At 68.7% G+C, this 21,633-nt stretch overlaps 1 protein-coding gene across 3 annotated transcripts in view; it reads left to right on the forward strand.

The window, feature by feature from the left end:
* The first annotated feature begins 811 nt into the window (after positions 1–811).
* Positions 812–21,633, forward strand: part of NACC2 (NACC family member 2) — a 40,625-nt gene continuing 19,803 nt past the window's right edge. For 2 of the 3 annotated variants that reach the window (XM_070066742.1, XM_070066756.1), the window contains exon 1: positions 812–944. The gene's annotated coding sequence lies outside the window, so the exon portion shown is untranslated. Of the gene's footprint in view, positions 945–6,521; positions 6,689–21,633 lie in introns of those variants that run through there. The other variant, XM_070066750.1, reaches the window with a different exon arrangement.

Consider the following 21,633-nt stretch of genomic DNA (forward strand, 5'->3'; position numbering starts at 1 on the left):
GGCCCTGGGTGACCTGGCATCTGGGGTGGTTCAGCCGGCAGAGTGGACCCTGGGGTGGAGGTCAGGGGCCAGCCTGTGATCCAAGGCGAGGACAGAGCTTGAGGTTGGGGTCCTGGGGGCTCGGCCCAGCTTCTGGTCATTTGTCCTAGGAATGACCTTGGCTAAACGACCTTGGCCGAGGGGCTCAGGCCCCTGGTCTGGGGCTTGTAATTCATACCACCCCTCCTCCCAGTGACCTTGCCTGTGACCTCTGCCCCGCCTCCCCCTCCCGCCCCCGCCCCCAGCCTGTTTGGCCCCCAGGTTGCAGCAGGGGGCGGCGGCTCCGCTGGGGTCTCAGGGGCAGGCGCACCTCTGGGCAGAGCAACGCCGTGTTGAAGCGCGCCCGGATCACGCCGGGCCTGAAGGTGGCCACGGGCGGAGGCAAGCAGCTCCCAGCTCCCCAGCCGCGGGTAGGAGGCGCCGGCGCCCCGCCGGGGTTCCCCCAAGGGCGGCCCCGCACCCACGTTCTCCGCGGGCGACCCGAGGGCGTCCGTCGCGGCTGCGGAGGCCGCAGGGAGGGGGCGCTCCCGGGCCAGGGGGCGCTGCCGGCTCCGCGAGCCCGCGCGGGGTCGCGGGACGCGGCCAGGCCGAGGGGGGCGCCCGGCCCCCCGCCCCGCCCGGCGCAGGCTCGGACGCCGCGTGCTCCGCAGCGGCCGGGCGGGGCCGAGGCGCCGCGGCCCGGGCCGGCGCCACCTGGGGCGAGCGCGCGCGCGGCCGGCGCGGTCCCTTTAAACGGCCGGCGGGCGCCGCCCCCGCGCCCCGCCCCCGCCGCGGTGCGGCCGCCGGTGCAGGGCGAGGTCGGAGAAAGTCCATGGGCGCCGGAGCGCGCGGACGCCGGAGCGCTGCCCGCCGCGCCGCACCGCCGGGCCGAGCGCCGCGCGCAGGGACGGCCGCCCGCGCCGCAGGTACAGCCCCGGGCCCGGCCCGCGTCCCGCCAACTCCCCGCGCGGCCGCACAACTTGCCCGCCGCCTGCCGCAGTGCCCCGCGCGGGGGCGCGGCCGGGCCCGGCGCCGGGGCGTCCGCGCGGGGAGCCCGCGCGCCGAGTGCCCGCACGGGACCCTCGGCCCCGCCGGGACCCGGTGCCCGCGGGTGGGGGCGCCCCCGCCGGCCGGGGCGCGGGGGACACACCCCTCGCGGGCCAGGGTCGGGGCGGGCCGCGCGTCTGCGCAGCAGCCCGGTCCCGGCCGGGGCTGGGCCCTGCCCTCCCGCGCCGGCCGGGCCCCCGCGTGCGCCGCCGCCGCCTCCCGCGAGGAGCCGGGGTCCGGCCGTGGTGGGTGGTGCGAGCCGGGGTCCGGGCCCCCAGCCCCTGGCCCGAGGGGCTCCGAGGGGAGGGCCGGGGCGCGCACGGAAGGTCTCCGACGGGGTCGTCCGGGTGCCCCGCGGGCCGCGTGGGGTCCCCGGGCCGGAGGGCGCGTCCGCACCCCGGCGCCGGCGTCCGCGGGAAGTTTGCTCCGGGGGCCGGGGGTGGTCAGTTCTCCGGACCTGTGGCTCCGTCGCTGCCGGGGCCAGGCCCGCAGCTCCCGCCCTGCTCCTCCTCCCTCCCGCGGGGCTGGGATTGGCGACGGTGGCCCACGTGGTGGCCCGGCCGGCTTCCTAACGGCGGCTCCGGGACCTGTGGGCTGAGCGTCTGGCCGTGCCAGGTCCTGGTGCCTGCGGGAGCGCAGACCGGCGGGCCTCTCTGAGCCCTGCCTGGGGGTCCAGGGGTCCTGCGCCCCTGGGCTCGCTGCATTGGCCCCTGCCCCGGCCCCTGCCCAGGTCCTGACCCCTCGCCCGGCCTCTGGCGGCCAGGACGGGCGGCTGTGGGGCTTGCCCGTCTCAGACGGGGGGGGGGGGGGGGCGGTCAGGGTCAGCGGTGCCGCCCCCCCCCAGCCCCTTCCTTGCTCCTCCTCCCCCTGGGAGACCCTTGGTGTCTCCTCATGGGGCGTCCCCCATGGCCCCGCCGACCCCTGGAATTTGCACAGAGCCGAGAACAAGGTGTCACTTGTCACACCGTGGTGACCAGAGAGGGCTTCTGCGGTCCCAGCCCGGGGCAGGCCTGCTACAGGGCTGTGCCCTGCTCCCCGAGTGGCCGTCCCGGGCAGGGGATTCTGGGTGACTGGACCCTCGGAACCGGTGTTTTCCGTCTACTCCACGGCGAGCCTACTTTGCCCTGTGGGGGCTGTGATGGTTTTGGGGTGCGGGGCTGGGCACCCTGGTGGGCAGTGTGGGCTCCGGAACCTTCTGGGACGGGCACTGTCCAGTGTTTTTTCCAGGGTCCCCTCGAACCCGCGCCTCTCACCTTTGCAGGCTGCTGGCCATCCCGCCTTGGCCAGACCCTGAGACCACCTCGTGGCCCCGGGGGTCACCCTGCCCCGCCCTGGCCTGCTTCCTTCCTGCGTGTTAGCACCCGGGGTCATTCTGATGTCCCCTCCCTCGGGCTCTGGGGCTGGGGGGACGTCGTGCTGAGTGTCCAGTCCCCGGGTCGTCACCCACAGCACGCACTTCAGCCCTCCCGCCGCAGCCCCGCGTGTCCGTAGACTTGCACAGTGGGAGCCTGACCGGCCCCTGCCCCGGCCGTGGGAGCGCCGTGTGCGTCTCTGGTCCAGGCTGGCCGGCCTCCCGCCGTGGCGGCTTCTCTGGGCAGCTGTCCAGGTCAGGGTCATGTTGGCTGTCCTGGGCCAGGATGCCCGGGGCAGGGAGAACCTGGGACTGGGGTGACGCCAGGGTGAGGGCGTCTCCCCCCCCCCCCCCCCCCCGGGGCCGGGGCCAGCCCGAGCACACCCGCCGGGAGGGTGGGCTGCCTGAAGCCTGGAGGGTCTGGCCGGGATGCTGAGGGGGTGTCCGCCTGTGTAGGGCTGGGGGCCGGCATCTGCAGAGACCCCGGCCTCCACGGGCTGCCCTGCCGCTCCCCGAGTGGGCCTCCAGGGAGCCCCTCCAGGGAGCCTCAGGACAGGTGATTGGCAGGCTGTGTTCTCTGGGGTGGGGTGCGGGGGAGGGGTCAGGCTGCCTCCCACCTGCTTTACGGGGTGTGGGGGGTCCGGGTCACCTCGGGTTTTAGCGAATCCTTGCTCTCCGCAGGCCTGGCCCCCTCCCGTGAGATTTGCTGGCTCTGCCACCTGCACCAGACCCTCCCGGGTGTCCTGGGGGACGTGGGGGCCTGTGTCTGGCGGGTGTTTGTCCTTGGGGCAGGAGACCGTCACCCTGGGAGTGGACAGGGAGGATAGGACCCTGACCTTGGGCCACTGGGCCCTGTCCCGCGCGTCTGCCTCCTGGATCCACAGGCAGGAACTTGTCAGTCTCCGGGGTCAGCCCCAGGCCCTGTGACCTTGGGGGAGTAGCCAGCCTCCCAGCCCCTGCCTGCTGGGAGGGCTCGAAGCCCCCCCAGTGGGGCCTGTCAGCCCCTGGGGGACGGAGGCAGAGGTGGGGCGGAGTCTCCTCCCCCTCCTCACGGGACCCTGGCATCCCGGAGGGCACGTGGCCGTGGCTGGGCCTGGGCCTGAGCGCCAGGGCCGGCCCAGCGCCTGCCCCCGTGCCTGGGAAGCAGGCAGGGGTGGGGGCAGGGATCGAAGGGGCTGAAAGTGGCCATATATAGTCACGGGGTGAGCAGCGAGCGGCCGCCTCGGGGCTGGCTCTGGCCTGGCACCAGGCCCAGCGCTGGGTCCCCGAGGGCGGTCTGGCTCTGGGGTGGGGGTGGCTTCCCGGCCGGCCAGCTGGGGGTGGGCAGGGGGGTGCAGGCGGTGAGGGAAGCTGGACTGGGGGCAAGCGATGGGTACGGCCGAGTCCCTGCTCACGTTTGTTGATTGAAAATAAAAATCCTGGGGGCTTTCCCTGTGAGAGGCAGATGTGGTTCCTGAGCCCTCACCCCACCCTGGGGTCGGGGCTGCTCTGCCCAGAGCCCCTCCCCCCCCTCCCCAGAGGCTCTGTCCTTGGAGCTGCTGGGTGGTCTTGGAAGGACCTCTGGGGGCGGGGAAGGTGCCCTGGGGCACTCCTGTGGCTGCGGCCCCCACCCCGGGCTGATGCTCCCGCCCTGCCCCCGCCCCCAGCCCTCTCTCTGCCCACCCGCATTCCTGGCCCTTGGAAATCCCGGACATTCACTGGGTGTTGCTCCTTTAATTTGTTAAATTTTGTGTGTTGATACTTTTCCTTGTTGTCAGCAGTTTTTCCTCCCTTTTTTTTGGATATGGAGCCATTAGGGCGAGAGAAGATTAAAAAGATACATTACAATTAAAATGTTAATGAAATCCGCATCATACAACTTTTGCAATCCTCCAGGCATTCATCGCCTGTGTCACGTCCATTAACTCGGCCATTCCTGTTCCACACTGACCCCTGCTGAGAGATTTGCGCTATAATTGGATTTTTTTTAATAAAAAAAGAGGGAAAAAAAAGCTTTTAAGGAAATAGAGGTTGAGTGGTCGCCCTGGCTCCTGAGTGACAGGGAAGTGCGCCGGGTCCCTGCGAGGGGCAGGCTCGGCCCCTGGGGCGGGGGTGCAGCCCCCACCGTCCCCTGCGGTCGGCCTCCTGGGTGCTGGGGCTCCCACCTGAGGCCTGGGGGGGGGGCTCTGGGAGGGGACCCCTTGTGTCTCCTCAGGGCTGGTGGGGGGCCGGGGGGGCGGGGGCCGGAGGCGGGGCGCCGGGACGCCCGTGCTGCCGCAGCCAGCCGCTCTGCGGGGCCGAGCCCGGTCAGGTGGTTGGCACCGAGGTTGCAGAGACAGTTTCTTGTCTGTGTGTTTTTGCAACACCTTTCTATAAAGGGAAACGTAATTTAAAATATGATCGCTCGGTGTTGTAACAGCCGCCTCAGCCGCGCTCGGCGGTGCCGAGAGATCGTTATCAGGCTGATATTAACTTCTAAGAATATTATGCAAATCACGGGCTGGCGCCACGGGAATCCTGCGCCCGCCACGCGGGGCACCCTGGCTGCCTCCCCTCCCTCGGGGCTCGGGGCCCCCGTGGGCTTCAGCCTGGTCTCTCCCTGGTCTGCACCTGGGGAACCTGGGGGAGGCAGGGGTCCTGGGACTGGGGGCTGGGGTGGAGTGGGAGCCCCCAGCCGGGCCTGTGACTGTGCCAGCGTGTGTGGGCCGAGTTTGCCCCCCGTCCTGCATCTCGGTGGCCTTGGCAGGGGCCAGGGTGGACCCGCTGCTGGGCTGGGGTTGCCCATCTGCCCAGGCTCTGCTGACCGGCGGAGGGGGCCCACGGTTGGGTCCTGCGTGGGCACGTGGCTCCCAGGACGGCCCGCTCGCGGGTCTGAAGTTGTGGGGTGGACACTGCCCTGTGGACGCTCTGTCCCCCTGTACCCAGCCCAGCCCCCCGAGTGATCCTGCCTAGCAGGCGGTCCCGTGGGTGGCAGCCACGAGGGCTTAACTGTGCGACAAGTGCTGAGGCCCCGGGAGCAGGGTGTAGGGCCGCAGACGAGGGGAGAGCGCTCTGGCCTCCGGGCAGCTGGAGCCGGACGGCACTGACGGGGTCTGGTCGGTGCCGGCCAGGGCTGTATTTTATTTTAAGGAATATTTTACTTACTTGAAAGGCAGAGGTATAGAGACATTCCACCAGTTCCGGTGCGGGGCCGTCCCCTGCTGCCTCGCTGGGCGCATCAGCCGGCGGCCGGATGGGAAGTGGAGCAGCCTGGACTTGAACTGGCTCCTGTGCGGGATGCCGGCGGATCAGGCCGTGGCTCAGCCCGCCATGCCGTGACCCAGAGCTCCGTGCACTGGCTCACTGTCCGAAGGCCCGCAGCAGCCAGAACTGGACTGGACTAGGCCTGGCCAGCTGGGAGCCGCCACTGCTGCCCCCCAGGGTGTGCGGTAGCAGGAGGCGGGCGGGCATCGGACCCAGGGATGCCCGCATCCCAAGCCGGCCCACGTTCCCGCCCTGAGCCGGGGGTTCGGAGGGTCCGTCCTCTTGGGGTTTGTCCTGGACCTCGGTTCCCCGACGTGCAGGTGGGAGAGGCAGGCGCCGAGCTGTGGAGCGGGGGCAGCGTGCCGCTTTCTGGTCACCAGGGGAGCCTCGTGTGCCCCTGGGCAGCCGGGTGGTTGGCAGGTGCAGAGGGGCCAGGGCGGGGGCAGGGTGCCGGCCCCTCGGGGGCTGCTCGGGCAGGCCAGGAGCCCATGTCCAGCTGTGGGCCGCAGAGGACTCCCCGGGCGTCCTCGGCATCACGTGGCCGTGTTCCCCCTTCTCATAAGGACCCCGTCGCTGGAGTAAGGGCCACATCCAGGTGACCTCGTCCTGGGGCCCCACGTGCAGGTGCTGCAAAGACCCTGTCCAGTTACGGCCATGTGTGCAGGTCCTGGGGGGCGGGAGGCTTTGGGGGGCGCTGTGTGGTCGGGGTCGGGGGAAGCAGAGCCGTGGTGCCTGCAGGCTGCCCCTCTGGCCGGCGGCGGCAGCGGGTGCTGCCGGGACGAGCCGGCCGGGGCGGGCACACAGCGGGCACATTGTTTCCAGGAGCCAAAGCCGGGGAGGGGTGGAGGGAGGAAACGGGGCCACGGAGGGGGAGGCTCTCCCGCCGGCCGTTACGTAAGCCTGGGGACAGGAGAGGCAGGGCTCGGGCTTGGTGGCGGCGTAACCCAGTTCCGCGCGGGAGTCTGTGTTGTCTGAAGTGGCCTGGAAACCAGCGTCGCGTGGGTCTGCGTGCAGCCCTGGGGGGCGTGGCCGGGCCCCGGGCCCAGTCCGGTGAGTGCCGCTCGGGCCGGCGGGATGTATTGCCCTTGCGGGGAGCAGGGAGGGTAGCCCAGCCTGGGCCCCTGAGGGCTGCCCTGGGTGCTGGCCACACCGCGCCTGGAGGTGAGGGGGCTTGGCCTCTGTCCTGGTGGGCAGGCGGGGCCAGCCGTCCACACCCCTGCAGGTGGCAGAAGCTGGTGACCCCTGGGGGCGGGAGGCTGCCCTGGGGTTCAGCTCTGGGCCCTTTGTAGGCCAGGGTTTGGCTCCCAGAGCAGGTGGCCTCGGGAGCCCTGGGCAGGTGGAGGTGGTCCAGGCTCCTGTCCCCAGAGCCCGGCGTGGGTCTCCTCCACGGGCCCGGGGAGTGACTGGCCACAGATGCCCCTTCTCTCATGGGGGGGGGCACAGCGACCTGCAGCCCAAAGCGGGGGTCCCCTAAGGTGGCCCCACACCACAGGCACTGTCAGCCGCGTCCCCAGCACCTCTGCTGCCTTGGACACTGACCCTGTCCTTGGTGTCGCCCTTGACCCCTGCCTGAACTGCCAGTCATCGGAGGATGAGGAGGCCCCGCCCACCTGCCTGCTCAGTGGTTCAGGTGTTGAGGCAGAGGAACACGGGCCCAGGGCCGCCCGCTTGCCAGCCGGGTCAGCTCCACAGCTCCGCCCTGCTCGGCCCCCAGGGACGTCCGGCTGCTCCGCCGGTTACCTGTCGGGTTACCTGTGTCGTCGGCTACACGACGATGAACCGCTTCAGCCGGCTGAGGTTCTGCGCTTTGTGTCTGGAAGCAGAGACGCAGGCGGGGCCGGTGAAGCATGCAGGGCTCCCGCGTGGGGGGGAGCCGGGGCTCTGCCAGGCCCCTCCCACACGGGGTGGGGGTGTCCCAGGCAGCAACTCAGCCACTCTGGGTTTCCGACAGCGTTCTGGTTCTGTGTGCATAAAATCCGCGCCCCGACCCCCCACCGCGGCCCCGTCCCCGCCGCTGAGTCCAGAGCTCCTCAAGCCACAGAACGGAGGCTTGGCCCGGCCCCTGCGAGGGCTCGTCCTCAGCGTCACCCCTGCAGCAGCGGGCGTCAGCGCCCTGCTCCTGGCTGCCCCTGCCGCGGGCGCCATGGGGACGGGCGCTCGGGCTCTGTCGAGGGTGACGTCCCTGTGAGTTGGGCTCCACAGCCTGGAGTGGTCCCTGACCTTGACCCTGGGTCGCTGGGGGAAACGGTGGCCTCACGGGACCTGAATGCGTGTGAGAACTTGGGGGTGAGGGGTGAGCGGTGCTGGGGTCCTGTCAGCATCACCAGCCGCTCCCACAAAGCACGGCCTTGTCCTGGCTAGGAGTGGCCCCGCCCCCTCGGGGATGCTCCCAGCTCCTGTGGTGTGGGGCTGCAGGGGTGGGTGAGGTGTGTGTGGGCCAGGTGCCCTGTGCAGGGCTGGGTGAGCCCTGTGTGGGCCAGGTGCCCTGTGCAGGGTGGGTGAGGCGTGTGTGGGCCAGGTGCCCTGTGCAGGGGTGGGTGAGGCGTGTGTGGGTCAGGTGCCCTGTGCAGGGGTGGGTGAGGCGTGTGTGGGCCAGGTGCCCTGTGCAGGGTGGGTGAGGCGTGTGTGGGCCTGGTGCCTTTTGCAGGGGTGGGTGAGGCGTGTGTGGGCCAGGTGCCCTGTGCAGGGCTGGGTGAGGCGTGTGTGGGCCAGGTGCCCTGTGCAGGGTGGGTGAGGGGCCGTGTCTCAGCAGGTGGGCCCTCACAGCAGGGTGGGGGAGGACGGCTCAGTGGGCAGGGCTGGGTTCTGACCTGGGCCAGCTCGGGTCTCGCAGAGCCTCGGCGGCCCCAGGCTGAGGTCCAGGTGTTGAGGGCGGCCCCCTCTGACCGCCCCAGGGAGGGCCCTGCCTGCCTCTCCCGCTCCTGGGCTCACGGCCCTGCCCCTCCAGGCCCTGCCCCCCAGGTGGTCCCGTGGCTTCTTCCTGCGGGGTGGGGGTGGGGTGGACGTCCCTCCTTGGTGTAAAAATCTCTAATTAGTGCTATCTGCCAAGTCCTGGTTGCCAGCAGGTTCCTGCTGCTCGGCCAGGCCAGGGTTCAAGGTCGCCCGGCCCCAGCCCGAGGCTCCTCTCTGAGGAGAGAGAGAGAGACAGAGAGAGAGAGAGAGAGAGAGAGAGAGAGAGAGAGAGAGGTCTTCCATCCCCAGGCGGCCACAGCGGCGGAGCTGGGCCACGCTGAAGCCAGGAGCTCTGGGGCCTTCCGAGGGTGCAGGGGCCCAGGGCCGTCTCCCACTGCCCTCCCAGGCCACAGCAGGGAGCCAGATCGGGAGTGGAGCAGCCGGGACTCAGGCCCCGGATGGCGCGGCTGCCGGCGCTCTCCAGGGTTCCCGCACGCAGGCAGGGACCCGAGTTCTTGAGCCGGCACTGCTGCCTCCCAGGGTGCGCACCGGCAGGAAGCCGGGAATCCGGCCGGGTTCTGGCGTCTTCACCACCGGCTCCTGCCGGCCCAGGCCCCTCCCAGCCCCCCTGCTGGCTCTGTCCTCCTCCGTGGGGGGCGGCCCCCTCTCTGGAGCCAGCACCCGGGTCCTGAGGCTGTCGTGGTCCGTGGGCAAGGCCGCCCCGCTGGCTCCGCGGCAGCACAGCCGGCGCGGAGGTTTGTGGGGGGTGTGGCAGTCGGCAGGAGTCCCAGACACACAAAATGAGCAAGAGTGAATCGGCTGCGTGTGCAGAGCGCGTCTGCCGCTCCTTCTGGGAGGAGGGAAGCCAACCCCCCCCCCAGAAGGAAGTGTGGGGCGGGGCGGGGTCAGCCAGGGCGGGGGCAGGGCCCCGCGCGCAGCCGCGTGGTCCCCGCAAAGGCAGGTGCACGGCCAGACCTGGCATGGGGGCCCGACCTGGCATGGGGGCCCGACCTCGGCATGGGGGCCAGACCTGGCATGGGGGCCGGACCTGGCATGGGGGCCCGACCTCGGCATGGGGGCCCGACCTGGCATGGGGGCCCGACCTCGGCATGGGGGCCCGACCTCGGCATGGGGGCCGGACCTGGCATGGGGGCCCGACCTCGGCATGGGGGCCGGCAGGCAGTCGGATCGCAGACAGAGCTGGGACGTGGACCCGGGAGTCCCGATTCCCCCTCTTGGAGCCCCGCTCGTGGCCGAGCCGGGTGCCCCGCAGGAGTCCTGGTGGCCGTGGTGTGGCCCAGAGCCCCTTTACCATTTCACCAGAGGGGAAGCAGAGGCCCGGGCAGGTGTCGGGGGTGCCCAGGAGGAGACCAGAGCTGGCCGTGCCCATGCTCTGCCCACCCCCCTCCCGGTTCTGCCGGTGCCTGGAGCGAGGGCACGGGGGCAGGGGGCAGCACCGGGCGCCCTCCCTGTGCGGTTGCTGGCTGCCTGTGCCCGCCGCCCTCCAGGTGGACAGAGCTTGGTGGGGGCAGGGGTGGGGCTGCCTTGGGGGTTCCCTGTGTTAACTGTTTCTCAGTAATTGCAACCAAAACAGCAGCTGAGGCCGCCTTGCCGGAGCCGCGCAGCTGTGAGTGCAGCCACTGATTCCCAAGATTGCCAGGGAGTCCTCCCGCCTGGGGTGGGAGCCCGGCCCGGCGCAGGGAGAGCCGGCCGAGCGGGGAGGGGGGCGGGCCTAGCTCCCGCCCCGCCTGGCGCAGCCCCTGGGTGCCAGCTGCTTGGGAGCAGGACCTGTCGGCACTGCAGGGTGGCCCCCGTCTCTGTCAGGGCTCCTTTGTCCCCCACCTGGCTCGGGGATACCCGGGTGCACCTGTCCCACCCCAGCCTCGCTCTGGGCTCTGAGCCACGCTGCCCTGGCCCCCCGTCTGGAGGGGGACCCCCCACCTCTGCAGCCTCAGCCTCACTCCAGGGGGGCCGGGGGCAGGCAGGGGGTGGGATCCCCTGGACCCTGCTTCCCCTGCAGCCAGGAGCAGTTTAGGGGCCAGCGGCTCCCTTGGTCAGTCTCCAGGACCCAGGGTGGTGCTGCCAGGACGCGGCCCTGCCCGCAGGCCCGAGGGCGCCCCCACCCTGCCCCTGCCGCAGCCCCATTAGTGTTCCGCGCCAGCTCCCTGGAACCGTGCGCTCTTTCTTAAGAAGGCGTGATTGAAGCAAGATTAACGTATTTACCTTCAGGCCTCCCAGGGGAGCCGTTAGCGACGGTGACTTGGTCCCGCTCCCGCGACGCCCTCACCGCCCACAGGCAGGGTCGCCCAGGCGAGGGGAGCCCCGGCCCCCGGGAGAACACCGTGGCCTCACCGTGGCCTTGCCCAGCCAGTGCAGCCAACACTCCTGGGGGGCCCTGCCCCGAAGGGGTCGGCCCAGCAGGAGGCTGGATTCCGGATTCGGAGGATTTCTGGAGTCTGCCGCAGAGGTGCAGGTCCTGGGAGGCACTGGGGGCCCCTCCCTCCCCCCCACTGTCTTTTTGTTTTGTTTGAAACATTTGTTCACCTGGAAGAGTTAGAGAGACAGGTAGAGGGAGGTCTTCCATCTGCTGGTTCACCCCCAAGACGGCCGCAACGGCTGGGGCTGGGCCAGGCTGAAGCCAGGAGCCCGGAGCTCCATCCGGGTCTCCCACGTGGGTGCAGGGAGCCAAGGACTCGGGCGTCCTCCGCTGCTTTCCCAGGCTGTAGAGAGCTGGATGGGAAGTGGAGCCGGGACTGGAACCGGTGCCCGTATGGGAGGCCGGCTCTGCAGGTGGCGGCTTCCACAGCACCAGCCCCTGCTGAATGTGGTCTGTCATGATGTGCGGTCCACGGGCCCGGAGCCTTGCCGAGTGTCGGTGACCCCGGGGACGCCTGCCCGTGAGAGCTGGTGAGACCCTGCTTCGCCCTGCGCAGTCCTGGGAGTCAGCGGCTCCTCCGTGAGGGGTCCCGGCTGTGGCCGGAGCGGCCGTCCTGTGGGTCCGGGTGGACGCAGGAGCGGCCACGGGAGTCGGGGCTGCTTTGGCCCAGGTTGGCTCCAGCGCCCATCCGGGTGGAGCGGGTTTCGCCGCCGTCCTGAGAGTCCAGGCATCAGCAGGGCGGTCACCATTGTGCTTCATTAAGGTTTTGTTTCCGTGAAAGGAGGAGTGAGAGAGAGAGAGACAGACAGAGAGACAGACAGAGAGAGAGAGAGGTCTCCATCTGCTGGCTCACCCCTCAGATGGCCGCAGCAGCCAGAGCTGTGCCGATCCGGAGCCGGGAGCTTTGTCAGGTCTCCCACGTGGCTCAACCCCTGCTGCTTTCCCAGGACCAGCCAGGAGCTGGATCGGAAGCGGAGCAGGGGCTGGTGCTGGGGTGTGGTGGGCGAAGCCGCCGCCTACAGAGCCAGCATCCCTTATGGGCGCCGGCTCAGGTCCCGGCTGCTCCTCTTCCAATCCAGCTCTCTGCTGTGGCCTGGGGAAGCAGTGGACGATGCCCAAGTGCTTGGGCCCTGCACCTGCGTGGGAGACGGAAGAAGCTCCTGGCTCCTGGCTTCGGATCAGCCCAGCTCTGGCCGTTGCAGCCACTTGGGGAGGGAACCAGCGGATGGAGGATCCCTCCCTCCCTCCCTGCCTCTCCCTGTCTGTGTAACTTTCAAATAAATAAATAAATAAATCTTAAAAAAAAAAAAATGGAGCAGCCGGGACTCCAGCCGGGCCCTGGAGCTCCATCGGGGTTTCCAGTGTGGGTCAGGGACCCAGCACCCGAGCCGTCCCCCGCCTCCCCCAGGGTGTGCGTGAGCGGGGAGCTGGGGCCAGGCCCGGGGACTCTGGCCGCTGGCCGCTCGTCGCGTTTTAACCTCGGCTGTGGCGATGTCTCGTGGCTCCGACTTGCGTCCCCTCGTGGCTGGCGGTGGTGGATGTGTGTCCTGCGTCCCCTCGTGGCTGGCGGTGGTGGGTGTGCGTCCTGCGTCCCCTCGTGGCTGGTGGTGGTGGGTGTGCGTCCTGCGTCCCCTCGTGGCTGGCGGTGGTGGGTGTGCGTCCTGCGTCCCCTCGTGGCTGGCGGTGGTGGGTGTGCGTCCTGCGTCCCCTCGTGGCTGGCGGTGGTGGGTGTGCGTCCTGCATCCCCTCGTGGCTGGCGGTGGTGGGTGTGTGTCCGGCGTCCCCTCGTGGCTGGCGGTGGTGGGTGTGTGTCCTGCGTCCCCTCGTGGCTGGCGGTGGTGGGTGTGTGTCCTGTGGAACGCGGAGACGTCCCTTGTTGGGTTTTTCCTGTTCGGTCATCTGCTTGAAAGGCAGAGCAACAGAGAGAGAGGGAGACGGAGACAGCGAGTGGTCTTGTCCACTGCTTCTCTGTCCACTCCCCCGGTGCCCACAGCAGCCAGAGCCGGGCCCAGCCAAAGCCTAGAGCTCCGTCCAGGCCTCCTGTGTGGGCGGCACGGACTGCTGCCCCCCAGGACACGTTAGCAGGAAGCTGGGTGGGAAGTGGAGCAGCTGGGACCTGGACCGGGCTCTGGTACAGACTGTGGGCTTCGCCTGAGGACTCCGTGTGCAGCCGGGGCGCTGGCCTGTGCTGGGGCGTGTGGTTTGCCCGGGTCCCTCTGGCTGTGTCCCGTGTGTGCACGCTGGTCCTGGGGGGCGTGTGGTTTGCCCGGGTCCCTCTGCCTGTCTCTGCCTGTGTCCCGTGTGTGCACGCTGGTCCTGGGGGCGTGTGGTTTGCCCAGGTCCCTCTGCCTGTCTCTGCCTGTGTCCCGTGTGTGCACGCTGGTCCTGGGGGCGTGTGGTTTGCCCAGGTCCCTCTGCCTGTCTCTGCCTGTGTCCCGTGTGTGCACGCTGGTCCTGGGGGCGTGTGGTTTGCCCAGGTCCCTCTGCCTGTCTCTGCCTGTGTCCCGTGTGTGCACGCTGGTCCTGGGGGCGTGTGGTTTGCCCGGGTTCCTCTGGCTGTGTCTGGCTGTGTCCCGTGTGTGCACGCTGGTCCTGGGGGTGTGGTTTGCCCGGGTCCCTCTGCCTGCGTCTGGCTGTGTCCCGTGTCCACGGCCGCAGCTGAGCGAAGCTGCTTACTGGTGACGGCACCGCTGCGAAGGCTCCTGAGGGCGAGTCTCTGGTCCCCCCCCAGGAGAAGTGCTCGCATCGAGCATCTAAGTCCTTCATCCACTAAACATTTTTAATCTATTTATCTATTTGGGAGACAGAGCTGTGGGGGCTGGTGTTGTGCTGTAACGGGTGAAGCTGCCGTGTGCGGCGCCGGCATCCCCTATAGCTGCAGGTTCCAGTCCCGGCTGCTCCACTTCCTCTCCAGCTCTGCTGTGACCTGGGAGAGCAGTGGAGGATGGCCAAGTCCTTGGGCCCTGCACCCACGTGGGAGACCTGGAGAAGCTCCTGGCTCCTGGCTTCGGCTTGGCCCGGCCCTGGCCGTTGCGGCCATATGGGGCAGTGGGAAGAACAGAGAGAGAACTTGTCTTCTGGCTCACTCTCCCAGTGGCCAGCAGCCGGGAGCTCCATCGGGGTCTCCCCGAGCCTGGAGCCATTGCCTGCTGTTTTCCCAGGAGTTGGAAGCAGAGTGGCCGGGACGGGAACCCGCGCTCTGACACCAGCGTCTCAGGCGGTGGCTTAGCCCTCCGCGCCGCAGGGCCGCCCCTGGTCCATCGTAGGTTCATTCTGGTGGGAGGCTTGGTGCTGTGAAAGAACGGAAATTTATTTTCGAGGCCGAGACGGCCAGGGCGGGGCAGAAACGGAGCAGAGCTGCCCCCCCCCCCCCCCGCCAGGTGCCTGGCACAGCCCCCGCTGCGTCACCCAGAGCCAGGAGCCCGGGACTCAGCCTGGGTCTCGACCTGGCTCTCCGAGGGGACGTGGGCGTCACAAGTGGCGTCCTGGCCGCTGTGCCCACTTCCCGCCTCGGTCCCAGGGACGCCGTCTTGCTCTGTGGGGCTGGTGCTGGCTTGGTTCTGGAAGGTTCCTGCGGATGAGCGGACCGTGACCGCCCCCATTCGGGGCAGCTCTCCTCGCCCATGGGCCTGGGGCTTCTACAGATGCTCTGTTACCACCGGCAGCTTTTTAATCTTTTTTGAATATTTATTTGAAAGGCAGAGTTAGAGAGGCAGAGAGAGGTCCTCCATCCGCTGGTTCACTCCCCAGTTGGCTGCATCGGCTGGAGCTGCACCGATCTGAAGCCAGGAGCCAGGAGCTCCATCCACGTCTCCCACGCAGGTGCAGGGCCCAAGCACTTGGGCATCTTCCACTGCTTTCCCGGGCCACAGCAGGGAGCTGGATGGGAAGTGGAGCAGCCAGGACTTGAACCGGCGCCCGTGTGGGATGCCGGCGCTGCAGACACCTGGGCTTTAACCCGCTGTGCCACAGCACCGGTCCCCAGCTCTTTAATCTTAATTAGTGTTTTTTGTCTGGAAGGCAGACAGACTGCCCACGTGGCCATAACAGCTGGGGCTGGGCCACGTCCAGGAGCCGGGAGCTCCACGCAGCTCTGCCGTGTGGGTGGCGGGCCCTAGGGTGGTCGTCCGCAGCAGGCGGGCAGGGGAAGCGGGGCCGAGCCGGGCTGTCCAGCTGCGGTGTGAGCGTCCCGCGTGCAGTGCCGGGCTCGCTGCCGCCTGCTGGGTTCTCTCGTGAGCAGCGAACTGCAGCTCCTGCCCTGGGCTTTCCCCTGGGGGCGGAGTGACGCGTGGGCGTGGCGTGGGCGTGGTTTGCCTGTGTGTGTGCGATGAATGTGTTTACTGTGTTTGTGCGTGTGTGTGCTTTGCAGTGTGTGTTTGCGTGTGTGTTTACCGTGTGTGTTTGCGTGTGTGTGCTTTGCCGTGTGTGTTTGCATGTGTGTTTGCCGTGTGTGTGTGCGTGTGCATACTTTGCCGTGTGTGCTTTGCCGTGTGTGTTTGCCGTGTGTGCTTTGCCGTGTGTGTTTGCATGTGTGCTTTGCCGTGTGTGTTTGCATGTGTGCTTTGCCGTGTGTGTTTGCGTGTGCGTGCTTTGCCGTGTGTGTTTGCGTGTGTGTGCTTTGCCGTGTGTGTGCTTTGCTGTGTGTGTGTGCTTTGCCGTGTGTGCTTTGCCGTGCGTGTTTACCGTGTGTGTTTGCTGTTCATGCTTTTACCGTGTGTGTTTGCGTGTGCGTGCTTTGCCGTGTGTGTGTGCTTTGCCGTGTGTATTTGCATGTGTGTGCTTTGCCGTGTGTGTTTGCGTGTGCGTGCTTTGCCGTGTGTGTTTGCGTGTGCGTGCTTTGCCGTGTGTGGGCCCCCCCGGGTCCTGTCGGCCCTCGGTCGTCACCTGCCTCTCTGGAAGGTGACAGGTGACAGGCAGCCATCCCTGCTCTGCTTGCTGCCGTCCTTTGAGGCTCGGCTCCGGGCCTTTGACAAGGTCTGACTTGCCGGTTTTTCCTCTGGTCGCTGAGCCCACGGCCACGAGATGCGCCGTGTGTGTGCCTGTGTGAGTTTATGGCGTTGGCTCTTACGTTTGTGTCTTCAGTTCCTTTTGAATTAGTTTTTCCGTGTGGTGGAGGTGAGGTTCCGCTTCGCCTCCCTCCCTGCTGTCCCAGCGACACTTTTTGTTTTAGTGATGGGGGGGGGGGTCTTCCATCACGTGGTTCCTTCCCCAAAGGCCACCACGGCCAGGGCTGGGCCAGGCCAAAGCCAGGAGCCAGGAGCTTCTCCCAGGTCCCCCATGCGGGTGCAGAGGCCCAGACACCTGGGCCGTCGTCCACTGCTTTCCCGGGCCACAGCAGGAGCTGGGTGGGAAGTGGAGCAGCCGGGACTCTCGCCCGTGCCCCAGACAGAGGTCTAACCTACTCCACGGTGTGGCCCCTACTTAGTCAGCTTTTTGAGAAACAACATCCGTCCATTGGTTCACTCCCCAGATGCCTGGCACAGCAGCGCCGGGCCGGAGCCAGGAGCCAGGAGGCCCGCTGGGGTCAGGGGCCAAGCTCGTGTCCCACTGCTGCTTCCCAGGGGCATTAGCAGGGCTCAGGGACCCGGGCGTGGGTGCAGGGCTCAGGGACCCGGGCGTGGGTGCAGGGCGCAGGGACCCGGGCGTGGGTGCAGGGACCCGGGCGTGGGTGCAGGGACCCAGGCATGGGTGCAGGGCGCAGGGACCTGGGCATGGGTGCAGGGTGCAGGGACCCGGGCGTGGGTGCAGGGTGCAGGGACCTGGGCATGGGCACAGGGACCCGGGCATGGGTGCAGGGCGCAGGGACCCGGGCGTGGGTGCAGGGTGCAGGGACCCGGGCGTGGGTGCTGGGCGCAGGGACCCGGGCGTGGGTGCAGGGCGCAGGGACCTGGGCGTGGGCGCAGGGACCCGGGCATGGGTGCAGGGCGCAGGGACCCGGGCGTGGGTGCAGGGCGCAGGGACCCGGGCGTGGGTGCAGGGTGCAGGGTGCAGGGACCCGGGCGTGGGTGCTGGGCGCAGGGACCCGGGCGTGGGTGCAGGGTGCAGGGACCCGGGCGTGGGGTACAGGCCTCCCAAAGGCGTTTTTTTGAAGATTTATTTATTTTGCTAGAAAGAGTTACACAGAGAGAGGGAGGGAGGAGAGGTGAGACAGAGAGAATCTTCCATCCGCTGGTTCCCTCCCCAGTTGGCCGCAACAGCCAGAGCTGTGCCGATCCGAAGCCAGGAGCCAGGAGCTCCATCCGGGTCTCCCCCGTGGGTGCGGGGGCCCAGGCACTTGGGCATCTTCCGCTGCTGTCCCAGGCCACAGCAGGAGCCGGGGCTGGAACGGGTGCCCCTAGGGGCTGCCGGCATCGCAGGCAGAGGCTCAGCTCCGTGTGCCACCGCGCCGCCCCTCCCTGGGTCGGCTTCCGTAGAAAAATCACTGAACGCCACATCTGGCCCCACGTCTGCTGGGAGGACCAGGGGGGTGGTGGCTCAAGGCTGTGGTGCTGGGACCCTCCTCCCTCGGGGGCTCCAGCCGGGGTGGGTGGGTGGGACCCGGCCTCCTGGGCCCACCCTGCCTGTGGCGCTGGGAGGGAGGAGGCAGCCCGGCTCTGGGTTTGCGCAGGGTCTTCCCGGGCCTCCGCGGCTGGGCGTGCGTCTGCTGTGTCAGGGTCCCGCCGCGGACACACCTGGGGGCCCGGAGCCAAGCAAGGGCAGGGCCCCTGTGCCCTGCGGGATCCTCCTGGTGGGCTGGGCCGGGCCTTGTGGTGGCGCCGCCCGCCTGGCGCAGGCCGATCCTGGGCGGCTTTTATCTGGCCCCCAGGATTCCTGCTGCGTTATCTGTATTTCCTTTAATTTGTGGGATTTCTAGTAAATGGGCTTAAAAATAGGTCTGGGCGTGCGGCCAGGGCCGGTGCGGGCGGCAGGCTTCTCCGTCTCCCGCTGCCACGGCAGAGCCGGGAGCCCCGACCACTGGGCCCGTGGCTCCTGCAGGTCCACGAGGTTGCCCGTGCCGTGTCCCCCAGCAGGACACGGGGCGCAGCGCCCCACGCCTGCACGGACAGCCAGGTGGGCCTTGGGTGCAGGCCAGGTGGGCCCGGGCGGGCACTGAGCACTGGGTGGTGGCTGGAGCAGGGCCTGGGCACCTGTGTTCCCGGCCGTCTGCACAGGGGACCGAGACTCGCTGTCCTGGGGCCACAGAGGCCCCACCTGCGGCCTGGGCCGCGATGCCCGGCGGGAGCTGGCGGTTTAGTCGCCACCTGGGACCCCGCGTCCCATGTCTGGTGCCTGGCTGGGCACCTGGCTCCTCTGCTTCCGATCCAGCTTCCTGCTAACAGACTGGTCCCTGGGGAGGGAGCGTGCAGGGGCCCTTGGCCCTGGCACCCGCCTCTGCTGACCCGACCTCAGGGCCTGGACAGGTGGCCGAGAGGCCCAGCGCCCTGGTCACCTCTTCTCCGCCCCTGCTGCTCTGGGCCTGCCCGGTCCCTGGTCCTGGGGCCCGAGCTCCAGGCTGAGCCGCCCTCTGTGTCCCTGCGCCTGGCAGAGACCCTGTGAGCTGGGCACTGCCACCCTCGGGGGCTGCTCTCCTCTTGGCATCTGGGCCCCTTGCCCTTCACCCCACGCTTGGCTCAGGAACTTGCCCCAGGCCTCTCCTGCCCGTCCAGGGCCACCAGTGCCCATTTGGGTGGGCGGGGGAGACTGCCTGCCCCCGGCCCTTGGGTGGCTTGGTGCTCCGCCCAGGAAGCTGGCAGTGGGGGAGGGGCGCCGTGTCAGTCCCGAGGGCTGAGGCCCAGATGGGCGCAGCCAGGCCCCAGGAGCCGCCTTGTGCCGGGCAGGTGCCGCTCCACCTGCGCCCTGGAGAGCCTGGCACCTGTGTGGGCAGGAGGCTTTGTCCCTGGCGGACAGGGACCTGGTGCTGGGAGCCAGGGCAGGACGGGCAGGGGACAGCAGGTGGCCCTTCCTTACTGGGGGGTGGGGGGACCTGGGTCCTTGGCCTTGACACCCAGGTAGGACGGCTCCTGTGCTGTGGCCCCGGGTAGCATCATTGTCCATCCCCTCCCACCCCCCGCCGCGGCCGAGCCGGAGTCTCTGGGTCTCATTTCCATGAGGTTTTTAAGCATAATTAGAAATGCAGGGAGCTTGGTGTCTTACCTCGCCTCCGACTATTTATGGCACGATATGCAGATGAGGAGAACTGTGCATATTAAACACCGAGCACGAAGCCCCGCCCACAGCCCTGGGCTCTGCCTGCTCCCAGGTGGGGGTCCGCTCCGGGACCCCCACGGGCCCGTGCGAGGGAGGCAGAGGTGGGTGGGGGTGGGCAGTGCTCTGCCGCCCGGCCCGGAGCTGGGGTGCAGGGGCCCCGCGTGCTGGAGCCGGGGCTGTGCCCCGGGGAGTCGCTCTTCAAGCTTCCGTTATTTAAATCACAAACATCGCGGTGAGGAGGTTGTCGGCTCTTTTCAAAGCACCGCTTGTTAATTCTTTGGGAACCTTCTGGAACCCTTGGAGGCTCTTGGGAGCTTTGCAGATGCTGTTGGGCTGGGCGGGGCCCCTCCCGCCGCTGCCCCTCCGCTGCTGTCTCTCTTCTTCTTGTTTTGAGATTTATTTACTTATTAGAAAGACAGAGATGAGAGAGGGAGAGGCAGAGAGGTCGTCCCTCCGCTGGTTCACTCCCCAAATGGCCACAAGGGCTGGAACTGGGCCAGGCCGGAGCCAGGAGCGTTTTCCGGGTCTCCCACGCGGGGGGCGCGGGCCCAAGCCCCTGGGCTGCTCCAGATGGGACGCGGTAGCAGGTGCGTTTTCCCAGGTGCATCAGCAGGCAGCTGCATCGGGAGTGGACGGCCGGGACTGGAACCGGCGTCCATGTTGGACGCTGGGGCCGCAGGCGGCGGCTTCACCTGTGCCACAGCCCGGCCCTGCTGCCGTTTCTTTATGTGAGTGTGGGGGTGTGGTTTGGCCCCCAAACTCCCACCTGTGTGAACGTCGGGGTGTCCTGAGGGTGAAGAGCAGGGGGCGATGGCGGGCGGCCCTGCCCGGTGGCTCCCCGGGGTCACAGGGAGCCGAGGTCCTGCCCCGTCCCCACCGCGCCCTGGCCGCTGGGATCCGGGCCGCCAGCGGGGAGGGACTGATGGAGGAGTTTCTGGATTCGCAGCTCCTGGCGCCGCGCCTCCTCGGGAAGACCGCTTCCAGCAGGCGTTTGCCAGCGAGGCGGAGCGGCTTCTGCCGCTGAGGCTGGGCCAGGCTTGTGGTCTGGGCGGAGGCTGCCCAGAGGGCCTCCTGGTCCCGGGGCTCGCCCGGCTGGAGACCCTTGTGCACCTGCGTGACCCTGAGGCCTGGGGGGTGCTGTGTGCACCCCTCCTCCCCACGTGAGGGTCAAGTGTAAAGGCCATGGCCCAGGCTGCCCCTCCTTGTCCGGGGACAGGATGCTGGGGCGGGGGTGGTGACCAGGCCCCCGGGCCCCGTCCTGGCCCGCTTGCTCCTGCTGCACGGCTTGGGTCTCCTCATCCGCACCCCCAGAGGGGCCGGGGCCGGGGCCAGGCTGCAGCCCCTGCTCCGTCCTCCTGGCCCATGTGGTCGGCAGGGGCTCCATTAGCAGCGAGGCCTGCTCCGGGCTCCCCTTGATGGTGTCTTAAAAGTTTAATGTGAACCTCGGGGCCTCACCCAGCTCCCCGAGGGCCTGGGCTTGCCTGCCTGAGCCCACAGCCTGGGTCCTGGAGTGGTTAATCCCAGGCCCCAGCTCCCGCTGTGTCCTGCTGGGGCCAGTGCTGTGTGTGACTGCACCCCCCCCCCAACCAGGCTCACCGCTCACCGGCGCCCTGCCGGCTCCCAGGGACTTTCCCACGGCCTCTGCTGCCGCCCTGTCCCTGGGGACACCGGGCCACCAGCTCTGAGTGCCTTTGACTGACATCTCAGCAGGTGCCCCTGGCCTGCCCTGCCTCTGCGGGAGGTGTCAGGGCCTCCCAGTTGGAGTGGCCCAGGGGGCCTGGAGGGAAGCCCCGCCCTCCCATAGGATGTCTCCGCCCCCCGTGGCTGCACGGTCGCTGAGGTCCACCTCTTATTAGATTGAAAAAATTAAGTCCTGCAGAATAATGTAATTTAATTTCTCTCGCCTCCTTCCTCTTGCTGGAAGTGACCCTGTGCGGGCGGAACTCGGCCCGTGGCTCGGTGCCGTGGGACGTGCCGTGGAATCCGCTGCCTGTGCGGGTTTTGGGTGGGGGGAGCCCAGGCAGGGCTGGGGCCTGCGAGGGGAGCCCCGCCTTGTCCAGCTGCCAGCCTGGGGTCCCTGGGGTGGCCTTGGACCTGTGGGAGCCCCTGCCCCCTCGGTGCCTGGTGGGAGGGCCCCGGGGCGCTGGAGCCCTTGGTGGCCGGCCCTGGCCCAGCTGGGGAGGGAGTCCGTGTCCTGATTTGATCCTGGGACTCAGCTTGGGTGGCAGGGGCCCCTCTCCAGGTCCTGCCCCTGCCCCTGCAGCGCCCTCCCCCCGCCCTGTGAAGGTCCTCAGTGCAGGGGCCTGGGGGCGTGGCCGGGGGCGTGGCTGAGGGAGTCATGGGAGGGGGTGGGTGGGGGCGGGGACAGCGTCCAGAGTGCTGGGCCGCTGGCCCCTCCCCGCCTCTGCTGCCCCGGCCCCCGGCCCCCAGCCCGCCCTGCTGTCGGTCACAGCCAAGCCTCTCTTTCACCCTGAAGCCCATCTTTGTTCCTGCCCCGGGCGAGCGTCTAAGAACGGAACCCGACACCAGCCCTGTCCGG

Source organism: Oryctolagus cuniculus, chromosome 1 (assembly GCF_964237555.1).
Source record: "Oryctolagus cuniculus chromosome 1, mOryCun1.1, whole genome shotgun sequence".
In the NCBI taxonomy this organism is placed as follows: Eukaryota; Metazoa; Chordata; class Mammalia; order Lagomorpha; family Leporidae; genus Oryctolagus; species Oryctolagus cuniculus.